Source organism: Mobula birostris, chromosome 12 (genome assembly GCF_030028105.1).
Source record: "Mobula birostris isolate sMobBir1 chromosome 12, sMobBir1.hap1, whole genome shotgun sequence".
In the NCBI taxonomy this organism is placed as follows: Eukaryota; Metazoa; Chordata; class Chondrichthyes; order Myliobatiformes; family Myliobatidae; genus Mobula; species Mobula birostris.
The window spans coordinates 85,254,835-85,271,803 of NC_092381.1; the positions used below are offsets into that span (position 1 = coordinate 85,254,835).

Sequence of the window (16,969 nt, forward strand, 5' to 3'; positions counted from 1 at the left end):
GAAGGATGCAAGGGCCTGGGTTGCGGTCCATTCCCAGCAGCCTCCTGACACAAGGCTCTCTGATCCACAGGCTGTTCACAGTCACACACATGGAGATGAGCATCAAGTTTTGTTGGCGGATCTGCAGCTCAGAGAAAGACACCTTTTGGTCTGCTCAGTTGTTGGTCTACCAACACATCAAGACGGCCATGGAGGAATGCTGCTAACTGGCACATTCCAGGCTGCAGGAGTACATGCCAAGGGAAGCACTGAAGCTTGCGTGGTGTAGGGATTTACTGCTACTGGAGAGTGAGTGGCTGGGTTGGGTGAGTGGCTGGGTTGGGTGTTTGTAGTAGTGCACCACCCCGGAGAGCCACATGACTGGCAGCAGGGCTATTGATGCGTACAACTATAACAGTAAAGAAAACAATGGCTATGAAGGTAAAGAATGAAAAATGCTGGGCACTGCTTATTCTTGCAACTTTTTTATTATGAATAAAGTTTATTTTGATAATTAACAAAAAATCTATTGCACTCTGAGCTGTACTCTGGATACTTATATAGAGCAGTTGAATCCAATTTCTGATTCCCTCCCCACCCATCACGTACATGTGCGATATCTTATTGAAGGCCTTCTCTTGGTTGAAGCTGACCAGGCAGGCATCCAACTCTTGGTCCTGCGTATAGAGTAGCACAACACTGTCAGAGATTTTCCTGCCTGGTACAGCACTAGTTAAGTCTGTCCCAGTGCAGACTTGACCTGGCTGATGAAAGGGCTCAGATAGGATCTCAGAGTCCATATCGGGCAGTGAAATGGGCCTGCAGTTCCTGATGCCATCCCTGGCCCTCTGTCCTTGTTTCAACATTGGCTGAAGTCAGGCAGGGTGGTTCACTCTGCCCTGTCTTGTTAATGTGCTACATAGAACCCTTTGCCCAATCTATCAGGAAGGATGAGGGCATAAGAGGGGTGACATTGGCAGGCAATGGAGGTGCCCACTTGAAAGCATCTGTGTATGTTAATGATAACACTGTTTTCTGCTCGGATGCATAGTCAGTTCACAGAATGATCAGCATCTACAACCACTTTGAACTGGCATCAGGTGCCAGGGACTGGACATGCTCTGGTATGATCAGTGCAATGTCCCTGTCACCTTCAAGTCTGACTATCTGAACGTATGGGTGATCTGGTTCAGAGAGGCTGAAGTGTGTCACAAAAATTGACTGGAGTGGACTGGGAAGTTCAAACAAAAGTGGGGTCTGTGGACAATAACTGGGGAGAACTTGGTCATCCGGTGTGACATGATGTCAGAGCTGTTATACTTGGTGCTGATGTGACCCGTTCCCTGCTTATCCACTTTGGCAATCACCTCAGCCATCTTCCTGTTCATCTAGGGGTCCAAGATGGAGTGATTCCAATGGGGCATGATGTATGCTTCCAGAGAATGGGGGCAAAAGTGTAGCAAACTCATCCTGATGACCAGCTTCATGTGTCACTGCATCGGGCTGTGTGTGCACCCAAAGTATGTGGGCATCGAGTGTCACAATGTGCTGAGGTTCTACCTGTCCCTGGTGTTGAAGGGAATAGGACTGGCCCCGTTACGATGTAATGGCCCAGTCAGCTGTGCTTTGGCACACTATCTTTCCTTTATGGATGAGGTCTTTCAAGTACCTGTGCTTACTAGAGGAAAGATCATACTGGATCTATTTCTAGGTAATGAGATCTGCTGGTAGGCAAGCCTTTTGTAAATAGTGATCGCAACACCCCAACCTTTAGCATAGCCATGGACAAGCATAGGAGCGGACAATGTGGGAGAGTATTTAACCAGGGGAGGGCTGATGCTGTTAGGCAAAAGCATGGGAGTGTAAATTTGAAGCAAATGTTCTGAAGGAAATGTACAGCAGAACTAACATTTGTTCTGGCTGGCTTGTCCCATTGGGGCAGGGAAAGGATAATAGCATAAAGGAAGCATGGTTGGCAAGTGGAACATTTAGTCAACAGGAAGGAGGAAGCATATTTACAATATAGGAAACAAAAATCAGACAGGATTCATAATAGTTATAAAGTAGCCAGAAAGGAGCCTAAGAAGCAGTTTGGGAGAGATAGAAGGGAAGATGAGAAAGCCTTGGCAAATGGGATTAAGGAAAACATCATGACATTTTATATGTAGGTAAAGAATAGGAGGATGACTAGAGTGAGGATAGGACTGCCCAGGGGTAACGGAGGAAACATATACCTATATTCAAAGGAGGTAAGGGAGGTTCTTAATGAATACTTTGTTTATTCACCACTGGGGGGACCTTGATGAATGTGGGGTCAGCATAGAGCAGACTAATGCGCTGGAGCACGTTGAGTGGTGGAACTTCTGAAATAGATAAGTCCCCAGGCCCAGATGGGGTATTCTTCAGGTTACTACAGAAAGAGATGGAAGAGATTTTTGGAGCATTGACAATGATCTTTGTACCCTCAATGGCCACATCAATTGTACAAGTGGACTGGAGGAAAGCAAATCTTGTTCCTTTGTTCAAGAAGACTAATAGGAATAATCCTGGGAATTAGAGACCATGGAGATTTTTACATCAATGGTGGGCAGACTAATGAAGAGGGTTCTAGAAATAGGATTTACAAACATTTTGTGAAGCATAGTCTTATTAGAGACAGTCATTTTGGCTTTATGAGGGGCAGGTTGGGCCTCACAAACTTGATAGTATTTTTCAAGGAAATGACAAAACAAATTGATGAAAGTGAAGTAGTAGATGTAGTTTGTTAAGGCATTCAACAAGGTTGCCCGGTAGACTCATTCAGAAAGTTAAGAGGCATGGGATGCGCAGAAACTTAGCAGTGTGGATTCAGAATGGCTTGCGCACAGAGGCAGAGGGTAGTAGTAGATAGCCTGTATCCTGCCTGGAGGATAAACCAGTGGTAATCTGCAAGGATCTGTTCTGTAACTTTTTATGTGACTTAAATGAGGAAGTGAAAGGGAGGATTAGTAGGTTTTGAGATGACACGAAGATTGGTGGTGTTGTGGTTAGGTGTAGAAGATTGTTGTAGATTACAACAGGGCATAGACAGGGCTGAGAAGTGGCAGATGGAGAATAATCTGGAAAAGTGTGAACTGCTGCACTTTGGAAAATCATACTTAATGCAGAGTATAGAATTAATGGCAGGCTTTTTAACAGTGTGGAGGAATAGAGCAAATGATGTGGAAGCTTTGGGGAAGGTGCAGTGGAGATTTTCTGTGATGCTCCCTGGATTACAGAATGTGTCCCATGCAGAAGAGTGAGTGAGCCAGCACTTTTTTCTTGTTTTTCAGGAAGAGAGGCAACTTGATAGAGGTGTATAAGATTAGAGGAGGCATCGTTAGAGTGGACAGCTAACACCACTTTCCCAGGGAGGAAATGGCTAACATCAGAGAACATCCTTTTAAAGTGAGTGGAGAAAAGTTAAGTGGTATGTCAGCGGTAGTTTTTTTTAGAGAACAGTAAGTGCCTGAAATGCACTGCCAGGGGTGGTGTCTGAAGCTGATACATTAGGGATACTAAAGAAATTCTTAAGAAGGCACATGGGTGAGAGAAAAATGGAGGGCTTGGGTTATGTCAGAGAGAGGGGTTAGATTTTTCATGAAGTTGGTTAATATAAGTTGGCACAGCCTGCGCTGTGCGATACTGTTATATGTTCTATGTTCAAACACCTTTGATCAGAGGTCCATTAAGCAGTGTTTAGCGTAGAGTACCCGGCAAATAAAGCAGAACAGAGACACTATGGATGTGATGGAGTAGCCCTCTAAGCAGACTGACAGAATACCTCATCACCAAAAATGGCCAACAAGCTACAAGATAATGTTTGGCTGGCAGTGAGAGGGACCTCACACTCAGATTCTTCCACTACAGATGACATATCATCCCCAATGCACACTGTACACAAGACAGCTGTGTTGGAAAAGAAACAGTCTTTGCAGACTGTGGATTTGCTAAGAGCGTGGGGAGAAGGATGCAAACATTTATGTCCTGATTCATCCCCAGCAGCTCTGTATCAGAGGACTCTCTGATCTATGATTGTTCCAGGAGACGCACAACGAGACAGCCATCAGGAGCTGCTGGAAGCTCATCAACTCAGTGAAGATGCCTTTTCATCAGCCCAAAATTTCTTCATATCCAGCACTGCAAGATATCTATGAGTGAATGCTGCAGAGGGATGCATTGAAACTTGGTGTAGCCAATGTAAAGACTCTATGTGTCATGGTCCGGTCCGTGAAGTCCGTATTCCAGTTCCCGGTCTGGTCTGTGGACTCAGGACTTCGGGTCTTCCAGTTGTCCCTTGTTTTGGTTGAGTTAATCATATGTACCTGATTCCCATCTTGGGGCTTGGAATATAAGTGGCCTTGGGGTCGAGTGTGGGCTGCTGTTTTGTCTTGTCAAGATTCCCTGGGAGCAATCTGCCAGTGGAGGGCAAGAGCAGCCACTTACCATCTTTAGGCCGTGTTGGGGAACCATCCCCTAATGGAGCCTTGCTGTTGGTAGTCGGATCTGTCTTTGCAGTATGGATTCAGCCATTTCCCAGGCCAGCTGAGTGGCCATCAGCTACTCCAAGCTAGGTAGGGATCCAGCTGTTTCCGTAGCCAGCCAAGGTTGCTGGCTGTAACTGCAACTCGGAGCAACCCCAATGCAGAGATGGATCTGTCTGTCATTCTTCGGTGTTTGTCTCTTCTTGTCTTCGCCTCCGTGGGCTAAGTCAGACCGTTCTGCCATTGACCTGCAGGGGGATCTGTCTTGTCTTGTCCTCGCCTCTATGGGGTCAGTCAGGCCATTCTGCCGTTGCCCTGTGGGGGGACCTGTCTTGTCTTGTCTTGTCTTTGCCTCTGTTGGGTAAGTCCGGCCATTCTACTGTTACCTGACGGATGGTCCTGTCCCACCTTGGTGTGGAGAAGAAGTTGAGTTCCGGCTTGTTTAAGTATAAGTCCCGGCTCTATGTCTATGTACTGTCCTGCCTCATGTTAGTGTCGTGTTAAAGATGAGTCCTGGCTTTTCAAAGTCCCGGCTCCATGTTGATGTAATGTTCCCAGTCTGTCTCCGAGCTCCAGCCTCTGATTTAGCAGCCTCTACAGCCTCAAGACCCAAGACCCCAGCCTGCAGCCTCAAGACCCCATACCTCAGCCTGCATCCAAGCTCAAGCCTCAAGACCCCAGCCTGCCTCCAGTCCTGCAGTCATGTCCTGTCCTTGCCTGGTTCTGGGGCCTGAGACCGAGGCAAGACCCAGGTTCTGGGTCCTTGTACAGTCTCTGGCTTGGGGTTCAAGCCCAGGCTCCTAGTTCATAGTTCCTTGTCTGGTTTCCCTGTTTCTTGTTCATGTCCTAGCCCAAGTCTGCATTCTTGTCCCTGCTCCTTGTCTGTATCCTGTCACGTCCCTACACTAGTTAAGTCCTGTTCCTTGTACTTCAGTGTCTGTGTCTTGCATTTGGGTCCGCTACCAGCGCCCCCACTGTGACACTATGAGGAAGGATCACAGTATAGGCTCCTTCCATTACTGTGCAAGAAGCAGCAGAGTTAGGTGGTAATGCACTTGAACAATGAAAAGGGCAAAGCAACCATGGGGATGTTTGTTTTGTGTTTTTTTTAAATACGCTACTGATTGTAATGATGATGAATGTAAAACAATTTTTGCCATGCTTTTTCCTTTGCATATAAGTCTTGTTATGAATGAAGTCTATTTTCGAAATTTTTAAAAAATTGTGTGTTCCAGTAGGATAACTTCAGTTCACTTGATGGAGGTATCGATAATCATCAGTATTTGTAAGTTTTGTTGATCGCTGAGCTTGGCAATCAATCAGCACTTTCTTAAATCGTCCTATCTGGAGTTAGACATCTGATGTAATCAGTCTGAAGGTTCGCCCATGGTTCCTTGAAGCTTAATCTTAATTCCCCTTTCTGAGCCTTCTACTTCAGATTACATTGAGCCAAAACCAATTATCCTCATAACGCTCACATTCAGTGAACGCCAGAGTCCCTTCCCTTTCCCAGCATGGACACATCCCTTCCCACTATCGAAAGCACCTCTGTCAAGTGCTGCCTCAAGAGGGCAACATCTAACATCATGCTGGTGGAGACATTCATAAATTAATCCACCAGACTCCTTATTTGCTTTAAAGTTTCTGAAATTTATTGTCTTTAATTTGAACAAGGCTTTCAGAATTTTTTTTTAATAACACTACTGTGCCCATCAAATCTGTTATAGCGATCACAGCAGCTTTTTCATACAAAATATATGTACAGACATGGGTACAAGATATATTTCAGTAAGTTTATTATCAATTACTTAAACATAATATGAATATCCACAACAAAATACTGTCTGGTCAGATGAGGGTCTAATGAATGCTTATTGTGAATTAAAAGACAGACTATGCATAGAATGTCACAATTCAGTGACAGCTATCTGTGACCCTTAACCCTTTCATCTGCTGTACCTACCAGGCCTATATCATGCAGTTAATTCTGTAACTTTCACTGTAAATTCCAACACCATATCTCCTTAACAACGCCACCACTTCAGTGATACTCTGTTTTAAAATGCACCTTCTCTGAAACACCATAAGGAAATAATCTTTATATAAGTGAATTACTCATACAGTATTTCAATCAGTTTCCTCTCCATAATTTACAAAAGTCACAGTTATTTCCTCATTTAAATTACTTACAGTCAACTTACATTTATTTTAAAAAATACCATAAAAATGTTTTAGTTTCTTTTTACATTAATTTTCAAAATACAAGGGTTTGGGTAATATGTAATTAGCAAGGCATGGGGATGGTGGAATAAACTTTTGCAGTATTGAACACTGTATCCCCATACAACTGGAGAATAGTTTGAGTGCCAATACTTACATTCATTGAATTGTTCAGCAGTTAATAATGGTCTGAAACAGATGAACACCATTTTATAGCTCAAATAGTCCAATAAATGTTTCTGAATCTCCAGACCGAATGTTCCCAGGATTTGATATGACAGAAACTTTTGTTCCATTCCTAAGTCTGTAAGTGCTCCCAAAGTATACGGCTGTAGAATTTATCCCCTTCTCTAAATATGGCGTTGTTTCTTCACCATTAAAGTTCATGACAAATTTCACCTTATTTTGACTTCCTGTAAACATCACCTGAAAGAAGATATAGTAGAAGCCAGATTTTTTTATTTCCAGTGAATTCTTTTTGTACTCCGTGCATTTTCCAGTGAATACCAAGCCTTCAGTTGTCTGCCAAGGAAGTTTCGTTTCATTAACCTGAAGACTTCGATTCGTACTGCGTGCTGTTTCAATGCAAAAGACATTGATATAAATTGTCAAATCACCAGCAGTTTAATAATATTTAACAGCATTATTTATTTCAATCAGCTGACATTGTGTTAGATTACACTTACTATGTTCCTTTATCCCTATCAGCACATTGAAATCTTTCTAGAAAATGATTGCAAAATTAAGAATTTTTTTTTTAGCTGCAGTACATCACACTCCATGGCATTTAACTCTCTTCAGCTCATAGTCTAGAACAGGGGCTCTCAACCTTTTTTATATGCCATGGACCATACTATTGAGCAAGGGGTCCATCAACCCAGGATGGGAACCCCTGTACTAGAAACTAGGTAAGAAAATAAATACTTTATACAAATAAAGCTTGCAGAAATAAATGATTCATTTTGTACTTTTCCTTCCTATAGGAAAGTGGTCTGGATGTTTGCTTTTCTGCCTCACTCTAACACCAGCGTAATTTCCTGTCATATTTTACGTGTGTCCATGCCATCAACATGTACAATTCATATTTTGACTAACAGAACATAGTTCAAAAAGTTGTAATCCGTGAACTTTGTTGTTCACTCACAGTTATTCAAGGAGTATATCGTGTGGAAAGCTGGAACGTTTTGGATTAAGTAGTTGTTAAATCTTTGCCACTATTACAAGAATTGTTCTTTTGCTGCGAGGCAACTCTTATAAAATGTACCTGTGCACAAAATGCTGTGGCCCCTGATCATAGCACATGGCCTGATCATCAAGTACTGCTGGAATATCACTCAGGAAGATCCTGAATCGCGTCAGGATGTTGGAATAAGTGCGGAGGGAGGCACTGGAGCCTTATTCCATAGCGAGAAAGCATAGTCTAGATCCTGCCATGGCAACCCTTTTTTATAAGTCTCGCAATTGTTTCATCGGTGCGTTTTTTTTTAATGGAAGGGACATTGTTGGGCCTTAATGCATAGTAAGAGAAAGTATAAACTAAAGATACTACGAATATAGAGAAAGTTGTTGCCGATTTTATTTCCTCTTTCTGTTATTATGAATATAGTATATTTTGAAATAGAAAATAAAGCACTTGTTCCGACGAAGAGAAAGGCGTACGTCAATTTTATTTCTTCTATGTGTTGTACGAATATAGCATATTTTAAGATATACAATAAAACACCTGTTCAGACGCAGCCATTCCCGAAGCATAGGAAGGGGAGAATCCCATTAAACTATTAGCTCTCAAAGCCACTATTACCCCTTCCTCCGAATTCTCTTGTCTCTCCCTACCCTCTCAACCTCTCAGCTGCATTTCCCTTTCGGTATCTCTCCTTTGTCCCCTCCATGCGCCCCCCCCCCACCCCATCACCTTGGCAGTACTGGAATACTTCTTGCTAGGCAGTGCTAACCAGCGAGCAGTCGGCGGCTCCGAACGCACACATTTGATTCCGCTGCTTGTACTCGCGAGGAATCCCTCAATAGCAATTTCTTATGGCGAGAAAACCCCAATGTCAACACTTCCTTTTCAGTGATTTGAGGTTCAGTCGGAACTTGTAGGAGAAAACCAGAGATTAGTGAAATCGTTTTCTGAGAAATTTTGTTAACGGATTGGCGCGTTCATAATCACTTATTCCATTCACATACCAGATACTAAAGTGTATAGACCCGCCTTCTTAGCCACAACAAGTGCGATGTATTGTAAGCAACATCTGTCTCGAAGCACTGCCACATCCCCGTGTGGTTTTAAAAACTGCCTCTGAGAAAAAAACAGTTCCATCCATGGTAACAACCTCAACAAATCAAATAAACTGCTAGAGTCCTCAGCTGTAAGAATGTAACAGGTTAAGCAGAGCCTATGAAAAACATTAGTCTGCATGGATACTTCTTGACGGACAATAAGTCTCTGTTTTAGAAGGGCATTCTCAAAATGGGGAGAACACACACTTCAGTTTGGTACTGTAGTTCATTTGGCTCACTCACTCTCCAACAAACTAAAGTAGCCGCGGCAGAAATAATTCAAAATCACTGCAGGTTTACAGTAATATCCTAAGAACAGATTTACTGCAGAAATTTGGACACCTGAACGATCCTCGCTCACCAGGTGTTCAAGTCCGAATAGTTAGCCGTGCAGAAAGGTGCTGCACAGTGTGAAATATTAAGATACGAGACTCTCTCGAGAGATGTAGTCAGCCGAGCTGCTTGGAGCCTAACTAGCCATGAAGAAACATCATATTTTATAGTGTTAAAAATAAAAGTAAATAGCTACCTATCGCTTGCTAGCTCTTGCCCCACACTTCCCCTTCACATTTTCGCACGTCTATCTCCTCTCTATCTTTCAGTTCAGATAAAGGGCATCAACCCGAAACATTTCCCTTCACAGCTGTTGTCTGATCTATTTCCTCCAGCAGTTTGTTCCTGCAGATCCCGGCATCTGCAGTCCCTCGTGTCCTTAAGTAGCTAGTTTATTTGAATGTCTCCACCTTGTCGGGAAATTCTGCTCTATAATTCTGACGAATTCAAGTATCTGCATTTGGCAGCTAAGTATTCGCTGATCTCGGACCCTGAGCTCCTGGGGTACGTGCAACAGCGAAGCGCTTGCCTTATCGTCTTCTGCTGGCTCTTTTAAAATATTTATCCAACTGAGTCTCATACACCGCTTCACAGCATGTTAAGTCCCCGGTGTCATGCAAGGAAACGGCTTTATAGAAGTCGTCAGTACCTGTTTTGCTAAGCTGCACTTATGAAAACGCTAGAAAATTATCACTCTGGCCCTGCGTTCCCATAGTTACCCTCTGGCAACAGAACGAAAAAGCGATGAGAAAGGCGGCAGTAAAGTGGCAGACGTGGACAACTATACAGAAATGCACGTGCGAGCTTACCAAGTGTCCAGCGAGTAACGCACTTCTCAGCGCACGGTGTTGGCGAGATCTCCGGAGGTTTCTGTGGATGTGCAGCCTGTTTAAATAAATAGGAACGCCCTGTTCAACAATTATAACTATTGTCACGCGGAGCTAGAGCTGCTGGCTGTGCACTAGTTAGCACCTACCTGATTCAGCAGTTGTTCTTTGAGGATGTAATACGAAAGGCAGCTTGCAACCAGAACCTGGGCAGAAGATACTATCAGCAACAGACGCCAACCAAGCACTGGCCTGAGATAGTTCGCACGAACTCTCGGCAGCACTTCGCTCTCATTCAGCGGTGTAGCCATTTCCACAGTCCCCCAGTTAGGCAACATCAGCAGAACAGTGTCTTCATGGATGCTGGATGCTATGTATCCGGAGTCCGTTTTATATATCCTGACAGAACCAAGTATGCAAATTGTTTTGGTATGGTCCGATTTATCGAACATCCCACGCTACGGGAAGCCGCGGATCGCCTCTGAACAAGTCAGTGAAACTGAGTAAATTCCACGAGTTTCACTTGGCAACATTCCACCTTGTGAAGGCGTAAAGGACAGCGATGCCTTATGGAAACAATATTCCAAAAACAATCGGAATGAACCTGCAATGCAACATACATTTTGCAGAATTAGCACTGAACCTCAAAGCAATTTGCTTGTCGAAGCAGCGCACATTTCATCTCTCTTACATTCACATGTAAACCTAACGAGTCAAACAGCATCCACGGAGGCAAAAGTTTTATGCTAAAATTTCAGATCGAGACCCCGCATCAGGGTTCGTTGTAGATGTGGCCACTCTGAATAGCGCGACACTTCGAGAGAATGAATGTATTCTGGCAAAATCAAAGTACAAATTTAAAACTAAATTTAAAACTAAATTTGTTATCTAAGTATGTACTATCCTCAGATTCATTTTCTTGCTGGCATTTACAGAAAAATCGAAACAGAACAGAATAGAACAAAGACTGACAACTGAAGGGCGAAAGAAGACATAATGTGCAAACGCAGTCATACTGAGAACTGTCCGTTTTAAAGGGTCCATAAGACTTTAAGACCTAGGAGCCGAATTAGGCCATTCGGCCCATTGATCTGCTTCACCAGCTCTATCATGCATGATTTATTATCCTTCTTAACTTTGTTCTCCAGCCTGCTCCCCATAACTTTAGACGCCCTGATTAATCAAAAACCTATCACCCAAATTAGTGGAGAGATCGCGGAGTGTTGCAAGAAACATAAGATTGTTATAGTAGGTGACTTTAACTTTCACGTGTTGACTGAGACTCCCATACTGTAAAAGCACTAGATGTAGAGCTTGTCAAATGTGTTCAGGATGGTGTCCTTCATTGGTGCATAGAAGTTCCAATGAGAGATTGTTGCCTTACCAGACAAGGTGAAGGAGAATTCTAAGGGATTCTACAGATTCTGCAGATGTGTTAAAAAAAATGATTGCAAGGGACAAAGTTGGTCCTCTGAAAGATCAGACTGACAATCTATGTATGGAGGCAAAAGAGATAAGGGTGATTTTAAATGGATTTTTTGCACCTATATTTGCTTGGGAGATGGACAAAGAGTCTATAGACGTGAGGCAAAGCAGTAGCAAGATCATAGACTCTATACAGATTACAGAGCAGGAGATGTTTGCAATCTGAAGACAAATTAGGGTGAATAAATCCACAGGGCCTGACATGGTGTTCCCTTAGACCCTGTGGGAGGCAAGTGCAGAAACTGTAGGGGCCCTAGCAGAGATATTTAAATCATCCTTAGCAACAGGTGAGGTGCTGGAGGATTGGAGAATAGGTAATGTTGTTGCTCTGTTTAAGACAGACTCTAAAAACAATACACCAGTAAATTATACTTCATTGTGCCTCACGTCAGTAGTGGGAAAGTTATTGGACTGGATATATGAGTATTTAGATAGACATGGATTAATTACAGATCATCAGCATGGCATTGTACATTGTAGGTTGTGTCTAACCCATGCCACAGTTCTTCTTGAGAAAGTCATCAGGAAAGTTGAGGCAGCAGACGTTGTCTACATGGATTTTAATAAGGCATTTGACAAGGTCCCGCATGGGTGGTTGGTCCGGAAGTTTCAGTCACTTGGCATTCAAGATGAGGTAGTACGTTAGATTAGACATTGGCTTTGTGGGTGAAGCCAGAGAGTGGTAGTAAATGGTTGCCACTCTGACTGGAGGCCTCTGACTAGTGGAGTGCTGCGGGATTTGGCACTAGGTTTGTTGTTGTTTGTCATCCATATCAACAATCGAAATGAGAATATGGATCAGCAAATTTGGGGGTATAGTGGAAAGTGAGAAAGACTATCAGAGCTTGCAGTGGGATCTGGACCAGCTGGAAAAATGGGCTGAAAATGGCAGATGGAATTTAATGCCGGCAAGTGTGAGGTGTTGCATGTCTGTAGGACCAACCTGTGTATATCTTACACAGTGAACAGTAGAGCACTAAGGAGTTCGGTAGTAAAATAGAAGAAAGGGATCTACGAATGCAAGTCCATAATGTATTGAAAGTGACGATGCTAATAGATAGGGTCATAAAGAAATCTCTTGGCACATTGACCTTCCTACATCAAAGTATTGAATACAGGAGATATGATGATATGTTTAAGTTTTATGAGACATTGGTGAGGCCTAATTTGGAGTATTGTGGGCAGTTTTGTTCAACCACTTACAGGAAAGATGTAAATAAGGTTGAAAGAGTGGACAAAATTTACAAGGATGTTGCTGGGACTGGAGGATCTGAGTTATAAGGAAAGATTGATAGGTTGTGATTTTATTCCTTGGAAAATAGAAGACTGAGGGGAGATTTGATTGAGATATACCAAATTATGAGGGTTATAGCTAAGGTAAATACAAGTAGGCTTTTTCCACTGAGGTTCAGTGGGACTAGAACTAGAGATCATGGGTTAACAGTGAAAGGTGAAAAGTTTAAGGGGAACATGAGGGGAAGCTTTTTCAGTGAGAAGGTTCTGAGAAAGTGGAACAAGATGGCAATGCCAGTGGTGCATATAAGTTTGAATTCATCATTTAAGGGAAGTTTTGATAGTTACATGGATAATAGGGGTATGTAGGGCTATGGCCCAGATGCAGGTTGATGGGACTGGGCTGTTTAAATCACATGACACAGGCTAGATGGGCTGAAGGGCCTGTTTCTGTGCTGGACTTTTCTATGACTGTATGACTCTAACCTCTGCCTTAAATATACCCAATGACTTGGCTTGCACATATGCCTGTGGCAGAAGAATTCCACAGATTCATCTCTCTGGATAAAGAAACTTTCCCTTATCTAAATGTACATCCTTGCTTTCTGAGGCACTGCCCTCTGGCCCTAGACTCCCTAACTACAGGAAACATCCACTTCACATGCACTGTATCCAGATGAGGGAGATGTCTTCATTTTTTAAAGAAAGGGGCTTCCCTTCCTCCACTATCAACTCTGCTCTTAAACGCATCTCCCCCATTTCACGTACATCTGCTCTCACTCCACCCTCCCGCCACTCCACTAGGAATAGGGTTCCCGTGGTCCTCACCTACCACCCCACCAGCCTCCGGGTCCAACATATTATTCTCCGTAACTTCCGCCACCTCCAACGGGATCCCACCACTAAGCACATCTTTCCCTCCCCACCTCTCTGCATTCCGCAGCAATCGCTCCCTACACAACTCCCTTGTCCATTCGTCCCCCCCATCCCTCCCCACTGATCTCCCTCCTGGCACTTATCCGTGTAAGCGGAACAAGTGCTAAACATGCCCTTATACTTCCTCCCTTACCACCATTCAGGGCCTCAAACAGTCCTTCCAGGTGAGGCAACACTTCACCTGTGAGTCGACTGGGGTGATATACTGCGTCCGGTGCTCCCGATGTGGCCTTTTATATATTGGTGAGACCCGACGCAGACTGGGAGACCGCTTTGCTGAACATCTACGCTCTGTCCGCCAGAGAAAGCAGGATCTCCCAGTGGCCACACATTTTAATTCCACATCCCATTCCCATTCTGACATGTCTATCCACGGCCTCCTCTACTGTAAAGATGAAGCCACACTCAGGTTGAAGGAACAACACCTTATAGCCCGTCTGGGTAGCCTCCAACCTGATGGCATGAACATCGACTTCTCTAACTTCCGCTAGGCCCCACCTTCCCCTCGTACCCCATCTGTTACTTATTTTTATGCACACATTCCTTCTCTCACTCTCCTTTTTCTCCCTCTGTCCCTCTGAATATACCTCTTGCCCATCCTCTGGGTCCCCCCCCTTGTCTTTCTTCTCGGACCTCCTGTCCCATGATCCTCTCATATCCCCTTTTGCCAATCACCTGTCCAGCTCTTGGTTCCATCCCTCCCCCTCCTGTCTTCTCCTATCATTTTGGATCTCCCCCTCCCCCTCCAACTTTCAAATCCCTTACTCACTCTTCCTTCAGTTAGTCCTGACGAAGGGTCTCGGCCTGAAACGTCGACTGCACCTCTTCCTAGAGATGCTGCCTGGCCTGCTGCGTTCACCAGCAACTTTGATGTGTGTTGCTTGAATTTCCAGCATCTGCAGAATTCCTGTTGTTTGCTTCCTTAATACCCTGCTCTTCCACCTATCTTTGTTTTGTCTGCAGACTTGTCAACAATGCCAGCAATTCCTTCATCCATATCGCTCCCACCAGCGGTCCCAACATCGACGCCTACAGCACACCACTAGTTGCCGGCAGCTCCCTTTTTAAAAAAGGTCTTATTTTGTTAAGCAACTCCTCTTTGACACCTTCTGAAAATCCAATGAACAACATCCACTGACTCATCTGTCTGTCATGTCTGTATTTTGCTCAAAAAATTCCACCAGAATTGTTTGGCAAGATTTCTCCTTTGTATTACCACGTTGTCTTTGGCCAACTTTATCTTTTGTTTTCAAATATCCCAAATTCTCAGACTTTTTTAACAATTTCCTAACATCTTTCCAATCACTGAATTCAGGCTAGACCTTGATTGTCTGGAGGTTGTACAGTCAGTTCAGAGTAGTAGAAATTTGAAAGTTAATCGTATGTCACAGCAATATTTCAGAGCAGTGGTGATTGAAGTTACACTTGCCAGTTCAGGAGTCTGACTGTTGTAGGATAACAACTGCTCCTGAACCTAATAAGGTGGGACCTAAGGATTTCATACCTCCTGCCAGATGGTAGTATTTAAAAGAGGGCATGGCTTAGATGGAAGGTGATTTTAATAATGGATGCTCCTTTCTTGTGGTAGTCCTCTAGATAACTGTACTTGATAGTTGGGGGTGGGGCTTTGCCTGTGATGATCTGAATGTACTTTTTGTAGCCTTTCCTGTTCCTGGGCATTGGTTTTTCCATACCAGGCCATGATGCAGCTCTCAACTGTGTATCTATAAATGTATGTCAAAACTTTGGGTGATGTGCCTAATCTACATAAATTTCTTTTAAATTAGGAGCACCGTCCTGCCTTCTATGTGATGACACCTATATACTGAGAAGAGAAGTTGGGCCGAGGAGACTCAATGCCTATACAACTGGACGGGTGTGAGGTTGGATCGCTGGGTACTGAGCTGATTTGAAGAGCTTCAGGCTGGGTGGTGAAATCCGGGCCCAAAGCGAGTCGCTGGGTGGCGTGGTGCAGGCCCTGAGCCCTTTGCACTAGCTGGGTCCTAGTGCAAGATGCCATCGGCTAGTTAGACAATTTAAATGTCGCCCTGGATCGGAGGTGAACACCAATTTTGCTCACTCACTGCGATCTTCACTCCTCTCTTCAAGGTGCCGGAGCCTTTCGCCTTTCACTACTCCGTTGTTTGGTCAATTTAAATGCCGGCCTATTTAGACTGAAAGGACAGGTTACCAGGATCTGAGGCAAGGGCTGATTTTGTCTACTCTCTGTGATGGTCGCTCCTCTCTCCATGGTGCTAAGTCTATGAAGACTGTCTGGCAGCTGTGCTCCGTGCTCACTAATATGATGAACTGATAGGTGAGACTTTAAGCCTACGCTGGACTGCTCCAAGGTTCGGATCTAAGGATTCAATTTGGTTCTGAATGTTATTTGTTTGCTTCAAATGTTTGTATGATTTGTGTTTATTTTTTTCCTTTCTCTTGTGTATTTATTTACTTTCTCTCTAACTGGGGTTTTCCAGGTTTCTTGCTTGATGCCTACCAGTAACCAAACAAATCTCAAGGATGTATAATTTATACATTCTTTGATAATGAAATGTACTTTGCATGCTCGTTCCAGGAGAGATCCTCTGATGTGTTAACACCAAGGAATTTAAAGTTACTGATCATTTCCATCTCTGTTTCCCTTAATGAGGACTGGGTCATAGACCCCTGGCCTCCTCCTCCTGTTGTTGATAATCAACTGTTTGTTTTTTCTGTTGTCGAGTGAGAGGTTATTATTGCAGCACCACTCAACCAAATTTTCAGTCTGACTTCTACATGCTAATACGTCACCTCGTTTGATTTGGTCAACAATAGTGATGTCAGCAAAATTAAATGTTAATAGGGATAATAAAAAATGGTAAAAGGGAAGGACAGGGTGCTTGAACAATGACATATGTCACACAAATCTTTAAAAATAATGTTAAAAAATCTGTGATTTTTGGTTCTTTTAGATAAAGAGAAAAAAAAACACAAAACTGAAAGGTAATCAGAAAAGGACCAGCAGTAGATTTTAACTCCAGACCAATAAACTGTGGAGAAATTGTGCTAACTGGTTATCAACTTTGGTGAAACGATGCCTGGACTAATGTGGATGATTTAGAGGGTTGATGGATGATACAAAAATTATTATGTGGAAAATTACAAAAAAGTGAGGTTACATATAGAACATAG

The 16,969-nt window shown here is 43.5% G+C and overlaps 1 long non-coding RNA gene across 1 annotated transcript; it reads right to left on the reverse strand.

The window, feature by feature from the left end:
* Positions 1-6,217: 6,217 nt before the first annotated feature.
* Positions 6,218-10,541, reverse strand: LOC140206383 (uncharacterized). The gene is made up of 3 exons (XR_011888133.1): positions 10,291-10,541; positions 10,124-10,199; positions 6,218-7,276 (listed from the first exon to the last, which is right to left on the reverse strand). It is a non-coding gene; the product is annotated as an uncharacterized lncRNA (long non-coding RNA).
* Between the last annotated feature and the right edge of the window lie 6,428 nt (positions 10,542-16,969).